Source organism: Aedes albopictus, chromosome 3 (assembly GCF_035046485.1).
Source record: "Aedes albopictus strain Foshan chromosome 3, AalbF5, whole genome shotgun sequence".
NCBI lineage: Eukaryota > Metazoa > Arthropoda > Insecta > Diptera > Culicidae > Aedes > Aedes albopictus.
This window is the reverse complement of record NC_085138.1, coordinates 79,346,293-79,364,089: the sequence shown is the minus strand read 5'-3', so window position 1 is coordinate 79,364,089 and position 17,797 is coordinate 79,346,293. Positions and strand designations below refer to the sequence as shown.

General features: G+C 40.2%; 1 protein-coding gene across 4 annotated transcripts in view; it reads right to left on the bottom strand.

Annotated features, from left to right (window-relative positions):
- Positions 1–17,552, bottom strand: part of LOC109413707 (axin) — a 92,163-nt gene extending 74,611 nt beyond the window's left edge. For 2 of the 4 annotated variants that reach the window (XM_029880282.2, XM_062856818.1), the window contains exon 1: positions 16,902–17,539. The gene's annotated coding sequence lies outside the window, so the exon portion shown is untranslated. Of the gene's footprint in view, positions 1–16,901 lie in introns of all 4 variants that reach the window. The other 2 variants (XM_029880287.2, XM_029880283.2) reach the window with 2 other exon arrangements.
- Between the last annotated feature and the right edge of the window lie 245 nt (positions 17,553–17,797).

Below are 17,797 nucleotides of genomic sequence, written 5' to 3'. Positions count from 1 at the left end.
CTCATGGTTGAGTTTTTTCACGCGCGATTCTTGACTCGCCAAACTCACCGCCGAAAAAATCAAGCAGAGTTGACTCATGATTTTGCTCATTTGTGTTTTTCTCGGTCTGCTTATTGTTTACAACAAAGTGTTGACGGTTGTATGCCATAATGAGACCACATCTTGCATCTAATAACATTAAATGTCGTTTAAATTGATATGGGTTCGTTTTACTAGCAAACGAGTTTTCGGCGCTTGACTCGCGAGAGCGAGATTTCGCATGAAAATCTCGCGCGTGAGAAAATGATTCAGAATCGCGCGCGAGTTTGCTCTCGCAAGATTGGTTCATGAGTGAGACTTGAGTGTGATTTTACCAACACTGCTCTGATGTTTTTTATTCTAATTCGGGAATTGAACCTAGACTGCTGAAACTGGACTGCGATGAAACTCGGACGCGTTAACGTTGTGCTACGACTACCATGCATTTTGCACCCGGAAAAATGTGCAACATAAAGTAACGTATACTCAGCTCGTGCTTTATTGATTTGTGTTTTCTGCAGCTCTAAAAAGTTGTGCTAGGGCCTGAATGCCATCAGTTATCTTACTCTCCCAAATTCATTCGAAAACAAGCGATTGCAGAACCAATTGATTCCACAAACGAAGATAATATAAAGATATAAATTAGTCTGTGTTGATTCTGCTCTTATTTATTGTTTTCATACGTGCTCACTTCTACCATTTATTTTATGAAATCGGGACACTAAATGTTAAATAAGGAAACCAATACCTCAACCCCATATAATTTTTGTTCCCTCGGCATCTGATTGTCTTTATGTCCCAACTAGTTTAAAAAAAAAAAACAATATAAATTTTCACCAACATCTGAGCATGATAATCCAAGTTCTACGCAGCAATCCATGAAAATTTAAGTTTGGATTTCTTTTCTTCACAACCATTTAGTGTTTTTAAAAAGGTTGTACAGATTTTTTTTCGAACTGATGAACACAACTATGAAAGCATTAGTAAAGGCATATATAAAGTAATAAATCCTTGCATTATTGATTGCCATAAAGCTTTTAACATGGTAATGCAATGAAGCATTAAACAACGTCCCTATAGAACTATACCGAACTGTCAAAATCCCATAATGCTTCAATGCTTTCATAATGTATATTAAATGCTTTATTACTTGACAGGTGTAGAATAAAAGTTATCTCGCATTAGCTAAACTATAATACGATTGAATTAATGTTATGATATAATGCTTGTGGTTACTTGGGTAAGGCAGCCAAACTCTTAACATTCATCTAGAACGCTTAAAATAGGTGGTATCCGAATACATTACAGGTTTTGTGCTGTAAATATATTTTGTCATCTGATGAACTACATGGGGAAGCCTTGCGATTGCATACTTGGAAGCGTATTCTGTGGGTCTGCCAATATTTTCTCGATTTTAACCAAATCTGCAATAGTTACCAAAATAGATGCCTGTTAAGTGAATAAATTTGATTGTTTGCAAGAAAATATTTGTTAATTTATACTACTTCTATGATTTAACAGTATTCATGGCTAATCATTGAGATAATAGCCCTGTTCAAATTTTATATACCTGAGGGTGTCCAAAACATGTATTCGGTGTCCAAAATGTATTTCCAACAGGCGCTTGGAAATTGTGATTTTCTCAACTTTCGTTAAGGTTTTTATCCCCAGGAACGCAAAGTACAGTCATATTATAAGCGTACTAGTAACTTCGCAAAATATTCAATTGATTTCTAAGATATTTATAGGACATTTTTTCTGACGTTGTCCTCAGCCTGTCCAAAATACATGAATTACCCCACACCAGTTGTAGGAATTTTAAAAACTTAGTCAGATTCAGCATCATCAAATTTAGTTTGTTCAATAATTTTCCAATCTTAGAATGTTATGTCATTGGTTGATCATCTTCACACCAGATTGAAAGTTTTCAAATTTGGCCATTTTAACATTTTTTTTAGAAAATGTAGTTTCTTGTAAGAATTTCGTTTACGGAACATGATACAGGTTCACTCAGTACATGTTTTAAAAATATTTGCATGAAGCCATGATTTTATCGAAAGGAATAGAGGAAAAGTGATCAACTTCTCCCCAGATTACGGTAAAGGAATAACATCAATAATAAAATCACAATTTTTGGCAAAAGTTACTATAAGCGTATAACTTTTTTCATAAGCGTCAGATCACTTTGCGGTCTTCGGCAAAGTTTTTCAGCATATCCTAGACTTATCAGTAGGTCGGCTGCTGAGGCACGTTCTCCTCCTTTTGGGAAATTTGTGCCAAATCCTAGACTTGTGGGCTACGTAGCCGTACGGCTAGAGGAGTCAGTCAGGAGTCAGGGTTAAAGCCACCGCCCCCCCCCCCCCCCTCAGAGCCAAAATTTGTGGAACAAATTTTCAGTAGAAAGCGCTTTGCAACGAAAAAAATTTTCGGCTGCGCCGATATTTTCAAACTACGAATACAATTGCTCATTACTGTTTACAAAATGTAAATGTCAAATCAAAAAAGGTATCATTGACCGTTGAAAACCCCTCCCAGAGACAATTTCTGGCTACGCCACTGATGTGCATCATTGGTACAAATTTGAGCTCAACTAGTTAATCTTTAGCGAAGCTAAAACCGTTCTCTTAAAACAGTATTTCAATATAGACAACTGTTTTTAAAATTGTCATATCTCGGTAACCAATGATCTGAATTCAATGAAATTTTCGACGTTTATCAACAATATAATGATGCTTCACAAATCTTTAAAACATAGGTACTTTTTGAACGTTGAAAAAAGTTGTGATAAATGGACGGTTTTTGGATTTTTTCGAAAAAGAATGTATTTTTTTTTACATCAATGTCATTACATTTTGGTTTTGGTATCCAAAGATATTCGACTTCTGTTTTCGAGATATCTATAATAAGATATATTAGAGCCTATTTGGATTAAAGGAAGAACACATTTAGTATTTTTTGTGTGGTGTTGTAAATTTGACTAATTTTCCTCTATATGGGTGAAAATGTCAAACCGGTATAACTTTATTTGTCGTAAGAACATTTTACATTTTAAAACGGCGTATCCAGTATTAAAAAATTGATGTTAAACGTTCAAAATTTAATTCCATTCCATTACACTGGTTTCCGAGATATGACAGAACAAAAATACAGTCAGGTTTTTTTTACGCGGGGGATACGTACCGCGTAAAAAAAAACTCAGGTCAAAATCCAAAAAAACCGCGTAAAAAAGTCTCACCATTTCTCGACGAATCATGCAAAAAAAAGACGTTGAAATTTTTTTTGTATGGAGTTTTCATTTACGCGGCCGCGTAAATGAAAACCGCGTAAAAAACCTGACTGTAGTGTTTTACGAGAACGGTTCTAGCTTCGCGAAAGATTAACCAATCGAGCTCAAATAACAAATAAACAGTCAAAATTTGAGAATGTTTGATGCAATCTATGAAAGGTTACAGTATGTTAAACGTTTTTGTGCCTATCCTAAACATTTTGGCCACCATTTGAGGACTTTGAGAAGAATCCAAACGTCTTAGTCTTTGAAGGGATATGAACATTTTTTTGGCCAACAGCTTCTACGGAACCGCTCCATAGTGCGGTTGGTCGCTGCCTCTATATGTAGCTGGTATAGTATACTCGATTAAAACCTGTTTATTCTTCTCGTCTCCCAGTCGTGCCCACCACCACGCACAGGCCAACGTAGCCGCAGCATTCGACATCTCCGTCGTTTTAATGCCGTACTCCACCCGCCCTCCTCCGCAGCAAGCTGCTGTATGGGGCGATTACCCCTCCCCAATCTGTTTGGACTTGCGCCGCCACCGCTGCCGCGAGTTAGAGAGTGTGAGAAGTTAACCGTCCATAGCCACGGTCGCCGCCGCCGCCACTAGCACAATCGTCGAAAATTACGATTGTCGTCGATCGACCTGCAGGCTGCTTGCCTGAGGCCGCGATCAGCGTTGTTGGTTGACGCACGCGAGATGATATGGATTTCAGGAGATTTTGATTTAATCTTGCAATGTTTTATAGTTCCATGGGTACCTGTGATGTTACGCCGTGCGTAAGTACCTAGTTATGGTGGACAATAACGATTGTGGTGGGTTGGATCACCATGAATCGAAACCATAGAATAAAAGGGGTCTAGGACGATCATCGTTGATCAAGTTGATAGTTCTTACTCAGTGGAATGAGCAGGGTTGATTTTTTTAACAGTCTCTTGGAACACCGAGACTTTACTCCGACAACCATGCCTCGTTGTTCATCTTCTTGGCGTAACATTCCAACTTTTCATTTTCATTTTCATTTTGCAGCATTTGGTGGGGCAATGAGAGCGCAAGTCAGTCCAAAGCCGATGATTAGGAGGGGTAATGGCTGAATAGTCTTTGCTGACCACATAAACGCCATGGGATAGGAAAAGGGTATTTTGGTGTGGGATTAGGGTGTTGGTACAGACTTGACAATATCAATGCTATTCAGATGCAAAATAATTTTATGCAATTCAGTATCATAATTTACATTTTATGTAACTCATTTTGGTATCATAATGGCCAATTTTTCTGAACTGGCTCATTATGCAACTGAAATGAGTTGCATAATGAAAAATTGTTGTATAATGTTCATAATGCAACTCATTTGAGTTGCATTATGAACATTATGCAACTCAAATGGGTTGCATTATGAAAAAATCATTGCATAAAATTTTGTATGGAACTCGTTGCAAAACTCGATTTTTTCAGCACTCTTCGTATTTATCCAACTCGGCAAGCCTCGTTGGATAAATGTACGACTCGTACTGAAAAAATCAACTTTTTGCAACTCGTTACATAAATAACTATTAAGGCTCAATAGTGAATCGCATACCTTCCAAAACCAAAAAACAATAATTCACAAAATACCAAGCAAGTCATAGAAAGAAAAAGCGCCCGATTGTTTATTTTGTCAATTATAACAAACGGAAACTTCTACCCTCTCCGACTCGCCAGTCACCCCGGAAAAAATGTCCCTTCAGTTCTGGAAAATATATTATTCCCAATTAAGCCTTTAATCGAATTGTCCGCGTGGTCTTGTAGTACCCCTGCTAGGTAAGAATCAGTCATTGCCATACATATTAAATGCTAGACATGACCCCATGGATAGCATTTGCATATGTAAAAGCTTTGCTGATGTGACTTTCCTATTAGGCAATTCTCTCATCTCATGTTTGTCTTCAAAACCTTATCAAGCTTAGAAAATTGAAGTTGATAAACAATACATTACAAGGTTCGAATTCCCATAGAATGAGATCATTCATTCGCACTACAACACCATAGGAGATAATACCACATTGGCTGATTACAGTACAAATGTGAAAAATCTCCCTTTTCCCCCTATCCGCAACCCGGGGACGCGCCCTGTTGGATTTCGAAAGCCTCGGAGAATATTACAAACCTTCAATGGCATTCCCATAAACTAACCCACATTGCCCAATTAGGGGTCTGACTGGGCCTATTACCCTCCCTCAGTTTGTAATATTCTCTCCAACTTGGAATTATATTTTCCCGGCACATAAATGACTTCGACAAATGTTCGATATAGGATCTGGGACCATTTGGGCAGGAGCACCTATTTTGGGCACTTGCTGCTGTAACTCAGTCAATTTTGAACCGATTGGCTTGATTTTTGAGACACGATCAGCTAGGCACAGTAGCTAGTCATGTTTCAAAATTCAAGTCAATCGGTTTGAAATTGACTGAGTTATAGCAGCAAGTGCCCAAAATAGGTGCTCCTGCCCAAATGGTCCCAAACCCTACTATGCAGCGTCATGATCAGTATAACTATATCAGATGACTTGAAGATCTGATTCTTATAGAATTGTTTGCCATTGATTATACATTCAGCTATTCCAATCATTGCTGCAAAGGCCATCGACCACATGCCTGAAATCAAAGCTTCCTGGAAGATATAATCCAAGCCCAGGGGCGTAACATTCCAACTGGGACAATACCCTAGACCTAGAGTGTTCTATGAGCACTTTCTCAGTGTGTTTCGTATGGCAGGCACGAAGTTAATCTTTGTCCAAAGAAGTCAAGGAAAATTCCTCCATGAAAAAATACTGGACCGACTGGAAATTGAACCCGTCAACCTCAGCATGATCACGTTGAACACCCGTACGCTTAGCGCATCGCCTATAAGACCAAGCCCACTCATGGGCTCAATCAAGCGTTTTAACGTTAAGTAGAGCCTCGAACAAAGAAGCGAACCGCACCGGTCGCTGCTAAGTAGGGCTCGAAAGCGAAAAGTTTACGTACGGTTCGTAGCAGGGCTTAGAATATAGAGACACGCAAAGTACGGTCTCTATCCGTAGGCTCGTGCGCTCTCTCGCATTTAGCTCTCTGGGTAGCGTAAAGAGGAGACGAAAGAATATGAGTATGGATTTGTTGCCAGGTATAAAGTTTCTAGAGAATGATTTTTTTGTTTTGTATAGGTAGGAATTTATTTTAGTTTGCATCAAATATTTGAAATTTTCAACCAATCAATATCATAGATCGTTACACGAATAACACAACAAATTGTCTGACATAGAATTGTGATAGAGTGACAATACAAACGCAGAAAAATAATAGGTTTAAATTGACAAGCTTTGCTTAACCTTCCAGGACGCGCGCCATCAAGCAACCGAAACTGCACCGCGCTCGCGTTGTATACGAAAAGCGAGGTTTTTTGGTAGTGTTGTACTTTTTACAACATCGCGCGCGCTGAAGGGTTAAGTATGTTATGAATAAAGTTTTCGCTTCTTCGCCAATTTTAGGATCATGCATATTGAAAATGTATTGATTTTCTCTTAAAAATAGTTACGATTGCTCATAATCGCACCTTTATTTTTGATTCGGCTTATCGTTTCGAAACTAATATTTGAAGAAATGTATAGTGATTCAGTGAGTTTTGCTGTTTTAACACGTACATGTTTGAGCCGGGTTTTCTACGCAGCAAGTAAAGCTTAGTTTCGCACATTTAGAAAAATGTCCAAATAAATAACTCGCGAAGTTCGTTCCGACAAGTTTCAAAATTATCGTCATCCGACGCAGATTCCGGTGAGAAGATGTGCGTATTTTCTAACCCGAAAAGAAACTATTTGACGGTAATAAGTGACCACAAGGTTTTCTTTCTTCACTTTCCGGGCTGAGATCCTCCGCTTTGAAAGAGCTGTGCCTCGCGTTTCGTTTTGTCGTGTATATTTCAAAAAGGCAAAAGAGTTTTGGTTTGATTGCTGTTTTTGAAAATGGTGGTCGTCAGTAGGTGGTTTATTAAATATAAATTTAAAAATATAAATTAAATAAACGAGACATTAGGAAGAAAGTGTGCGAAATGGGTAACTTCACCGTCCACGCATCCTTCCTCCCCTGTAAATTCGAGAAGTACCTTGCCGAAATAAAATATTCTGTACTCCAAGTATTCCGAAGAATCATCTTTGCGCGTAAATACAACGCAGTAGACCAGGCAGCTTTGATGCATGTGTCATATCTCTGATATGCTGCAAGCATCAGTATTGACAAGAAAAGTAACAAGATTGCTTTCCAGGGTGATTCCGCGTATGTATGAGATTAGATAAGAGTAGTTACGATTTTTCAAAGATGCATTGACTGTACCTAACTCAACTCAGATATCATAGAAACACTACAGTTATTTCTTTTTGTAAAAACTAAATCATACCGATAAAAATCTTAAAAAAATGTAGTCGAGCTGCCAAGTTTCACCAATTAAAATAGGCGGTGTGCAGGACTGCCATATTGTAGGTTCCTCGTTATAGAAAAAGCAAGGCGTTGAATGTTAAAATACAACAATTCAGTAACAAATTTTGAAAACGACGTATAATCAATGGTGTAGCATTGATTATACGTCGTTTTCAAAATTTGTTACTGAATTGTTGTATGAAGTGCCAAAAAGGAGAGTGGGCTCATTATGTACATTGACAAATACGCAGTCTACTTCAAGCGCATAGAATCTGCTTCCAACAAAATATTCATATACCAGCATCCAAAAGATCGCAATATATGTTAATATTTGCGAGTGATGCTTTGTAACTAAAAGGTTGTGACTGAGTATAGAATTAGCTGATGTTAAAATACACGTTAATGAAAAAAGGTTGCGCAAACTTATCGCAGACTGTTAGAAGACAGCTTCTACTATGACCAGGATTCAAGAATCTTGACCTACGCGAAGTTGTAAAGGAGACAACTACGTTATAAATGTGTTGGAAATGCAAGGGATGTAATTATTCAATAAACCTAATTATTAAAAAAGATGCTCATAATCTCAAATTCAGATAAATTTCTTGCGAGAAAGGCAACATGAATATTGAAAAGATGGATATTATTTTAGATTAAAATTCAACCTACAAGTCATACAGTAAGCAACAAATATATAATTTAAAAAAAGATTGCTTGAATTCCGGGATTAAATACAATCATAAATTATTGAGAAAATGATACCTTTAAACGCACCAAAACTGGTACAAATCTCCAAGGGAATTATTTATTTGAATTCAATTTTTACTAACAGTTTTCAGTCTTATCCAAAACCCCATCTTTCATAATATGAGCACAAATTATTATACTGAATAAGATTTGCAATAACCCCATAGAAATACACAAAATATTGCGATGATTTACAGAAGTGCAAAAAACCGATGGTACGGAGAGAATAGAGACCACCGGTGCGCAAAGGCGACCGATCATTATTTTACTCACATGGAAACGAACGACCGGTGCGAAAATGGGTTGATAACGAAATTAAAAATCGTTAACGACGTGCTGTTGCGGGTGTAGTATTAAGCCCACGGGTGGGCTTGGTCTAAGGGCTCTAATGCATTGTTGTCTTCCGTCCAATTGAGGTTGGTTAAGTGTTGCAGACAGCTAGCTTAAGCTTTGACCCAACAAACCAAATACATCAACTCGATCGAATGCAGTATAGATTGATAGATAGATGTCTTTATAAATAGACTAGCTGACCCGGCAAATGCTGTATTACTAGGTGTTTGAACAATTGTTGAATTCATGCACCGGATTGATGTTCGCCATCCGGCAGGTGTTGCAGAAATGCCGCGAAGACACCGTGCCCACACACCAATTGTTCATCGATTTTAAATCGGCGTATGATACAATCGATCGAGACCAGCTATGGCAGATCATACACGAATACGGCTTCCCGGAAAAACTGATACGATTGATCAAGGCGACGATAAATCGAGTGATGTGCATAGTTCGAGTATCAGGGACACTCTCGAGTATCTTCGAATCTCGCAGAGGGTTAACGCATGGTGATGGTCTTTCGTGCTTGCTGCTCAACATTGCGTTAGAAGGTGTAACAAGCAGACCGGAGAGAAACACGAGTGGAACGATTTTTACGAAGTCCGTTCAGCTGCTTGGTGTCGCTGATGATATTGATATTGAAGTTCACATATTTGAGACGATGGCGGAAACGTACATCCGACTAAAGAGTGAAGCCAGACGAATCGGATTAGTCATTAATGTGTCGAAGACAAAGTACATGATGGCAAAGGGCTCCAGGGAGGAATCACCGCCCCCGACACCCCGAATTTCTATCGACGGTGATGAAATCGAGGCGGTTGAAGAGTTCGTGTACTTGTGCTCACTGGTGACCGCCGACAACGACACTGGCAGAGAAATTCAGGAACGCGTTGTGGCAGGAAATCGAGCTTACTTTGGACTTCGCAGAACTCTACGATCGAACAAAGTTCGCCGTCACACGAAGTTAACTATTTGCAAAACTCTGATTAGACCGGTATTCCTCTATGGGCACGATGCATGGACCCTACGTGCAGAGGACCAACGCGCTCTTCCCAAGCAACACGACTTGTTTCTAAGCCAGTAACAGCAACCTTAGTGCAATTTATTCACTGTCCGTATCACGGACAACAGAACACAATTGATTCTTATCTGAAACCCAAAAAGCGCAGATTCTGAATTCTTATGCAACATAAACGAGGGGGAATGATAAAAAAATGGAAAAAAAATCGTTCGGACTCGAACCATGGACACCAGGAGTATTATCTACTCACCTTGCATACTACACCAACGCATCATAAAAGCTACTGAAGTTGCTTGTTACTTTATTGCACCTTCTTTGTCACAAGTTAGAGAACTGTCAAAATGAAAAGATGCTCAAATGTGTCTGCAACGCTCTTGGAACCTAATCTGAACAAACAAACCAGAGTAAGATGTTTCATGCATGTTACATAGCACTTTTAATATGAGCTAACTGTATTATCACTTGCGAGGAATATGTTAGCTCCGCCTCCACGAATCGATGTCAAACACGTGGTAATTTGTGATTTCTATGAAACAAAGCCGCAACTTCACGAATTTCGAAGTTTAAATGCAACTCAATTGACAAGATGGAAGTTTCATGTGCTTCTAGTGCAACTCATTTAGACCAAAGCATAGAAAGCCACATTTTAGATGATGTTGCAGGTGCTGCTTGGGTTGGAGCTTCCGAACGCAAGGTGCTTCGTACCATGTACGGCGGAGTGCAGATGGAAGTCGGGAACTGGAGAAGGCGAATGAACCACGAATAGCATCATCTGCTGAGGGAACCAACCATCGTTCATACCGCGAAAATCGGGAGGCTACGGTGGGCGGGTCACGTCATCAGGATGTCAGATAGCAACCCGACTAAAATGGTTCTCGAGAGTCATCCGACCGGTACAAGAATACATGGTGCGCAGCGAGCTAGTAGGTTGTGTAGACACACAACCATGGACCGAGTCGAATGAAGACAACTGCTAGGTACAGCAGAAGACATTCAGGCCTTAGTCTGACCGGTAAGATAAGTAAGGGATATTCTCAAAAAATCTTCCAGGAATCCCTTCAAGAATCCCTCATGGGAATTTTGCCTTAGTGAATTCCTCAGTGGGCGTCTTGTGGGGTTCCGATAGTGATTGTGTCAGGGTTTGTTTCAAGAAATGTTTCAGGAATTTCTCCCATGATTTCTTCATGAAGTTTTACAGATACTTCTGCAAGGATGCATAAAAAAAATTTTCAAGAATTTTCTTATAGCTTTTTTCAGTGATTTCATGATGGATTCCTCCAGATTTCTTTCAAGAATTCTTCTAGAGATTTCACCAGGCATTCCTCCGTTCCTCTAGTGATTGTTGTAGTGCTTTTTGTTAGGACTCCTTCAGCAATTCCAAAGGGATTTCACCATATATTCCTTTAGGTATTTCTGCAGGTATTCTTTCAGAGTTTTTTTAAGGGGATTCTCCATATATTCCTTCAAGAATTCCACTAGAGATTGTTCCAATAGTTTCATCTGAAATTATCCGAAGTATTTCTGGAGGAATTTCTACTAGGAATTCTTTTAGATAATTTTACCAGAAAGTATACAAAAAATAATCTAGATATTCCTTCAAACTTTTGTGCAAAAAAATCCTGTAGGAGTCCATCCAAGGATTCTTTCAATAACTTCTCCAGAAATTACTGCAGACATAGTTTCCTCCAGATTTTTTTCCAGGGATTTCTACACAAATTCTTCCAGGAATTCGTTAGGGCAGCTCTCCTGGGATGACCTAAGAAATTATTCCTGGGGATTATTCAAGAAATCCTCCAGGTATTCCCTTAAGAATTCCTCCGGGAATCACCTCAACAATTGTTCAAAGGGTTCAATCGGGATTCCTCCAAAAGTTCCCTACCGAACTCTTCTTAGGATTTATTCAAGATTTTTCGAAGAATTGCTTGTGCGATTTCTTCAGTACTTTGTCCTGAGATTTCTTCAGAAAATCCTTCTGGGATTGCTTCAGGAGTTTCTACTAGGGTTCCTCCAGACATTCATCCTGGAATTGTTTAAGGGATTCCTCTATGAATTCATCCAGAAATTCTACCAGGGATTCCTTCGGGAATTTTTACAGAGGTTTTTGTAGAGATTCACCTAGGAGTTCCTCTCAACATTCCTCCAGGAAATCCTCTAGAGGTTCTTCCAGGAATTCGTACAAGCATTCTTCCAGGGATTCCTCTAGCGATTCCCCCATGGATTTCTGTTTGGATTCTTCCAGGGATTCTTTTTAGAATCCCAGAAATGTTTCAGGGATTCCTTCAGGCATTCCTTCGCGGATTACTCCAGGTATTCCTTCAGGCATTGCTCCAGGAATTCCCACGGGGATTCCTTTACGGATTCCTTCAGAGATTCCTGTAGGCATTACTCCTGGAATTCCACCACATATTCCTCCAGAAACTATTTTTGGTTTTTTTTTTTCAGAAATTCCTCCAAGGATATTGCTCTGGGTATTCTTCCAGCAGTGATAACTCCAAAAATTCCTCTAGTGATATCTTTAGCAATTCCTAGAGCTCTTAAAAAAAACATTACGGGATTCGTTCACAAACTTCAGAAATCCGTCCATAATTTTTCCAAGGATGCACCCAAAAGTTTATCCAGGGATGCTTCTAGGAATACCTGAAGACTATTTGAATTACTTCAAGGATTTCTAGACGAATTTCTCCAGCGATTTGTATTGAAATTGTTTAAGATAATTTTAAAGAGATGCACCCAGGAGCCAGGAAATTTCCCAAGAAGTCATCCAGGAATTCTTGCACAATTTTTTTTATCAATGTCGAGCTTATATATAGATAACAATAGGTCCGAAAATGGAACAAAATGTACGAAAAAATACGATACAATGAACTGTAATTACCATTCATGTAATTGTTTTTGGCGATGGAGCATATCAAAACTTGTGGATTCCTACCATAAAGTTTATTGTACAAGTACAGTAGACGTTCGCTCGGTGCGAAAGCTTTAACTGCAAGTCCGCTAAGTGAAACAATTTAGCGAATTTCATTCGGAAACTGAAACGTAAACATGTTGCAGTTATCGAACGTCTACTGTAAACGCAATTTTTACAATATAAAATGAGATTCATGTGTTTTTGATGTAAAAAAATGTAACTTTTTTAATGAAATTGAAGCTAATTACCATTCATTTTAATGTATTTGTATTTATGATCTTTTGAACGCCGTGTATTAACCTTTGCCATGTAAGTTCTTATTGGAAACTATTATCTGCCATGCGTTAGATATTTAGAGTATCCTAACTCGCCTGCAGCCCGAGACGGGTGCCAAAATCTGGGGAAATAGGCCGCCATAATAACTAAAGGGAAATGTTTATCTTTTCGCGCCATAAATAATGACTAAGCAGAAACTAGAGGTTCCGAAATGAATTTGTGAGTTTTCCGCATTTCTGCGGCAATAGGTATGTACGTACGAGACGCATCCATGGAGAGAGGAAGGAAACTGGGGAACACAGCTCGCGGCCCGTCAGTGCAGCAGTGTGATACGAGAAAAATCCGTATATTTTTAGTTGTAACATAAACAATTACCGTGTGTATACGGGGAAGTTTCGAGTCGATCGATCGTGAACGGATTTTGGGGGAGGCAGGCAGCTCTGGAAGGTTGCGCAGCGCACGCAGATGGACGAAGGAGCAACATCAGAAGGAAGCAAAAGAGCGCGAGTAAGCCAGTCAGCTAGCAGCGGATTCAAAGTAGTGGAAGATGAAAAAAACGAAAAGAATTAACACTTTAATTCATCTTTCGAACTCGCCGCCGCCGCTGCTGCTGCTCGCTCGATGCGTCTTCTTCTGGTTGTCTGGTCTGGTCTGGGATCTACGTACACGGTTGTAGCAGGGGAAGATGGTATGAAATGCGATCTAGCCTTCAGTGATTATCTTTTCAAAAAGTAAAGTTTTGTCCTTACTGCTTGAAATGTTTCTCTGATGAAATATTTCATACATAGATTCCCACAGAGTGGTAGCGACAAACGCGCAGGTATTCTGCACGATCATGCCTAGGTAATATAATATTTTCGGGCCAAACACACGAAATACACATGCAAAATGATCATTGGCAGAGTAAGCTCTCACTGAACTGTGGAAGTGCTAATAGAACACTAAGCTGAGAAGCAAATTTTTTTTCCCAGTGAGGACGTTATACAAAGAAGAGGGGAGGACAGGAAATCGCAGTGATCCAAAACGACATTATAGTGACCTAAGCTAATACCAAAGCTGTCAAAGTTAGGATGATCTAAAAGGCTATTAGGACGATCTAATTGACCATTAGGATGATCCAAATGGTCATTATATTGATACAGAGGGCTATTAAGGTGATCCAATTGGCCATAAGGATGATCTAAATAGTAATTATGGTGGTCCAAATAGTAATTAGGTTAATTCAACACAACTTTATCTCCATCAAGATAGCCCAAAGCCTTTTACCACCGCTCAAATGGCTAGCAGGATGCCATTGAAACAGTCGTCCCAAATTGACATTTTAGTAGCTCAAATATAACATGAATATGACTCAAGCCAGTATACTGCTGTTTTAAACGGATATTAAGTGGCTGTTCTCTTGCTGTGGAATATTTTGAATCATTTTCTCCTACATTGGTTGCCGAAAGCGAATGCACAGAGAAGACAAACACCAACACAATCCTACGGGTGGTTTGGTTCCGTAAAGCTGTGAGCAGGGTTGCCGCATTTTGTTCTTGTTTTTGAAGTATCATAACTCTATCGTTAATATATCACTCATTGAACAGCTTCAAACGAACAGATAGTACGTTGCTGTACAATTCCGATTATGCCTAAACTGGTTACCGCTTTCAAACTGGAACATCACTAAAGAACTCACAAGACAACCACTACGCCATTCTTAACAGAATTATCTCTGTCAGTGCTGAAAATTTCATTTCATCATATCTAAATTCAACCCCCTACAGCTCATGTTAGAAGCTGAACCTGAGAAAATGGTATATGAAAAATTTGTGCGGCTGGACCAGTTCTGCTAGAAAGTCACGGAAAAACCGCTATTTTTTGAATATTTAAGTTAAATGTCACGGACTACCCTCGAAAAATGCCAATGATATTCACGGTGAATATCATTTGGCATTTTTTAAAGGTAGTCCGTGACATTTACCTTAAATATTAGACAAATAGTGGTTTTTTCGTGACCTCCTTGCAGAACTGGTTGAGCCGCACAAGTTTTTCATATACCATACCGTGTTCTCAGGTTCATCTTCTAAAATCAGCTGTAGGTGGTTGAATTTAGGTATGACAAAATGAAATTTTCAGCACTGATCTCTGTCACTAAGGGGTTCCTTATTTTCGAACCAAAGGAAATCCAGGAAATCGAATGATTCACCGACCGAATGCTGTCGTCGGTAAAGTGGATGACAATCATCTGAAAATGATAAGTCACGCTTATGGTTAACCGACCATGTTCTCTAGCGATTGATAGCTGATGTTTAATCATTATCCTGTGAACCAAGGACAAGATGTTTTAGACGTTTAGGGTGATCCAAGAGCTCGTTTTGCGCCTATTAACCGATGTTAATTCCGGTTAATTCATACAGCGTGGGTAACTTGTTTACGAATAAGATGATCGTCATTCGATTTTAGGATGATTGTCACACGCCTGATTTATCGTTATTTGAAAACGAATATTAGAATTTGGACTGGATGGTTTGACAAATCAGTCAGTCAATTGATGGATGGACCTGCTGCAAGCTTTTAAATTCCATCCCGTTTGTTTTGTTCCGTTTAAGATCGACGCACCGTCTGTCTGGCAACCACCGCCACTAAGTCCGCTGCTCACGGCTGGCTGTATGTAAGCTGGGTTTTTGGTTGGCCGTTTTCCTTAATTCCTCTTTGCTTTGCTTTCCTCGCTGCAGCAGCAGTGCGTGTGCTCTCCCTGAAGACACCTCCGCAGCCCGAATATGAGCGTCGTCGGACGGACGAAACATTCGAAACAGGAGGAAAGAAACAACAAATACAATGAAGATTTTGAAACTCGCCACACTGGCGGCGGTGGCAGCAGCGCTGGCTATGAAGACGAAAAACGACGTCGTATACCACGACCACGGCGGCCGTGGCGGCGAAACATGAATACAGCACACTCATGTATATTGGAATTTCTATTGCTCTATTTTTTCCTCGCTGTCTTCTCCGATGAACACCTTCTTGGCCTGGCCGCCGTTCAGGTTCGGCGGTATGCTGCTCTAGGGTGGCCCAAATCGAGAAATTAAAGCCTCATTCCTTGATATAAACATTTGCATTTTTTTTTTCTTTTTGAAGAGCTCCTTCAACGTTTCAATGCTCCAGGAGGTGTCGAACCTTAGGCGCCGTCCACAAATTACGTAACGCTCTAGGGGGAGGGGGGGAGTATGGCCGAGCGTTACGGTCCATACAAAAAAATTTGGGTTTTCATACAAAATAGCGTTACGGAGGGGGATGGGGGGGGGGGTCTAAAAATCTCGATTTTGGCGTTACGTAATAAATGGATGCTGCCTTATTGTGCGCTTTAGGTTTATTGCGAGCAAATGGGAGCTGCGGAAATGCACAACTCTTTGCACTTTGACATTACTGGACGATGGACAACGACACGGGTGACTGTGATTCGTGACGCCTACTAGATTGCTTGATGTGCCATGCGTCTTTGTGCACTGTTCAATATGCCAACATGAATCTACTATCACACACTTATTAGATCTTACGGTTGTTCTAATCCTGGATCCTGGATGAGGATGAATTATAACAACCTTGTTTTTATGAGTTTTATCACTGATATGCTTTGAATGTTTAGTTTATAAAAGTCGCGTCTTCGGCAGTTGTTTAGTAGACCTCATCAAACAACTTCCCATACGAGAGTTCACAAACAAGCCATTCTGACCGGAGTTATTTTGGTCCTCATATCGGTAAGAGTTTAAATTCCAGACTTTTCATTTTCCCACAATACATTGGACCACTCTAATGCTGCACGTCCACAAACGGTGCCCATCTCCTCGTCCGATTTGAAATACACTTCGCGTTATAAATTCCTTCACAGGCGGATCACCTGGCTGACGGCGACCATTACCTTCTTCTACCGAACCGTAGAGCAGCATCCACCACCAACTCCGGCTATCTTTTTTCCGTGAAGGACTCTCCGCCGAAACCTTTCGCTTTGCTAGCTTCACATCGTTTTCGTCGCCCATTAAGTCCGGAACTACACTTCCATTTGTTAAACTTGAAATTCACACTCACAATAGGCACAGCCTCCCCCGATGTGTTATTATTTCACACCTCACAAATTCCACCAGCCGAAATATATCCGCGATTGAATTTTCGGAACTCGCGTACGCGACCGTCAAATCGCCATCACTATATTCCGCGATCCCCGACGACTCCGCGCGGAGGAATCGACAGTTCCCTTTGATGCTGGATGATTTTACACACGGTTTTCAGGCGGAACCGTGTACATTTTTTTCGTCGTCGAACAGAAGAAAAAAAGGCGACCAGCAATGTTGATGGACGTCGAACACGGACGGACGGAACGGACGACGACGGCGACGGGTCGAAAAAGAAGAAAACTGGAATCTTTTTGACTATGCGACGACTGGCGACGGACGGACGGACGACCGACCGCTACACTAGTGATGAAGGAGACTGTAGCGAAGTAGTAGCGAACTCGATGTGTGTTGCTCTCTTCTTCTTCCTTCCTACCGAGATTTGAGGGATTTTTGTGCTGGTGCGTGCGGTGCGGCAAAAGCACTGACAGTTCGGCGTTCGTTCGGAGTGAAGTTAGCTGCGGTTCTTGCCGAAAATGATGGCTGCGTCCGTGTTGCGCTGCCAACCTGACGAACTTTGACTGATTTGAATTCAACCGATCATATGGCGACGGCGACGGGTTGTTGGGAAGCTGAGCTTCATTGATGAAATTGATATTTGTTGGTTAAGCTTTCAGTAATTCATTGTATGCTTTAGTTAAACGTG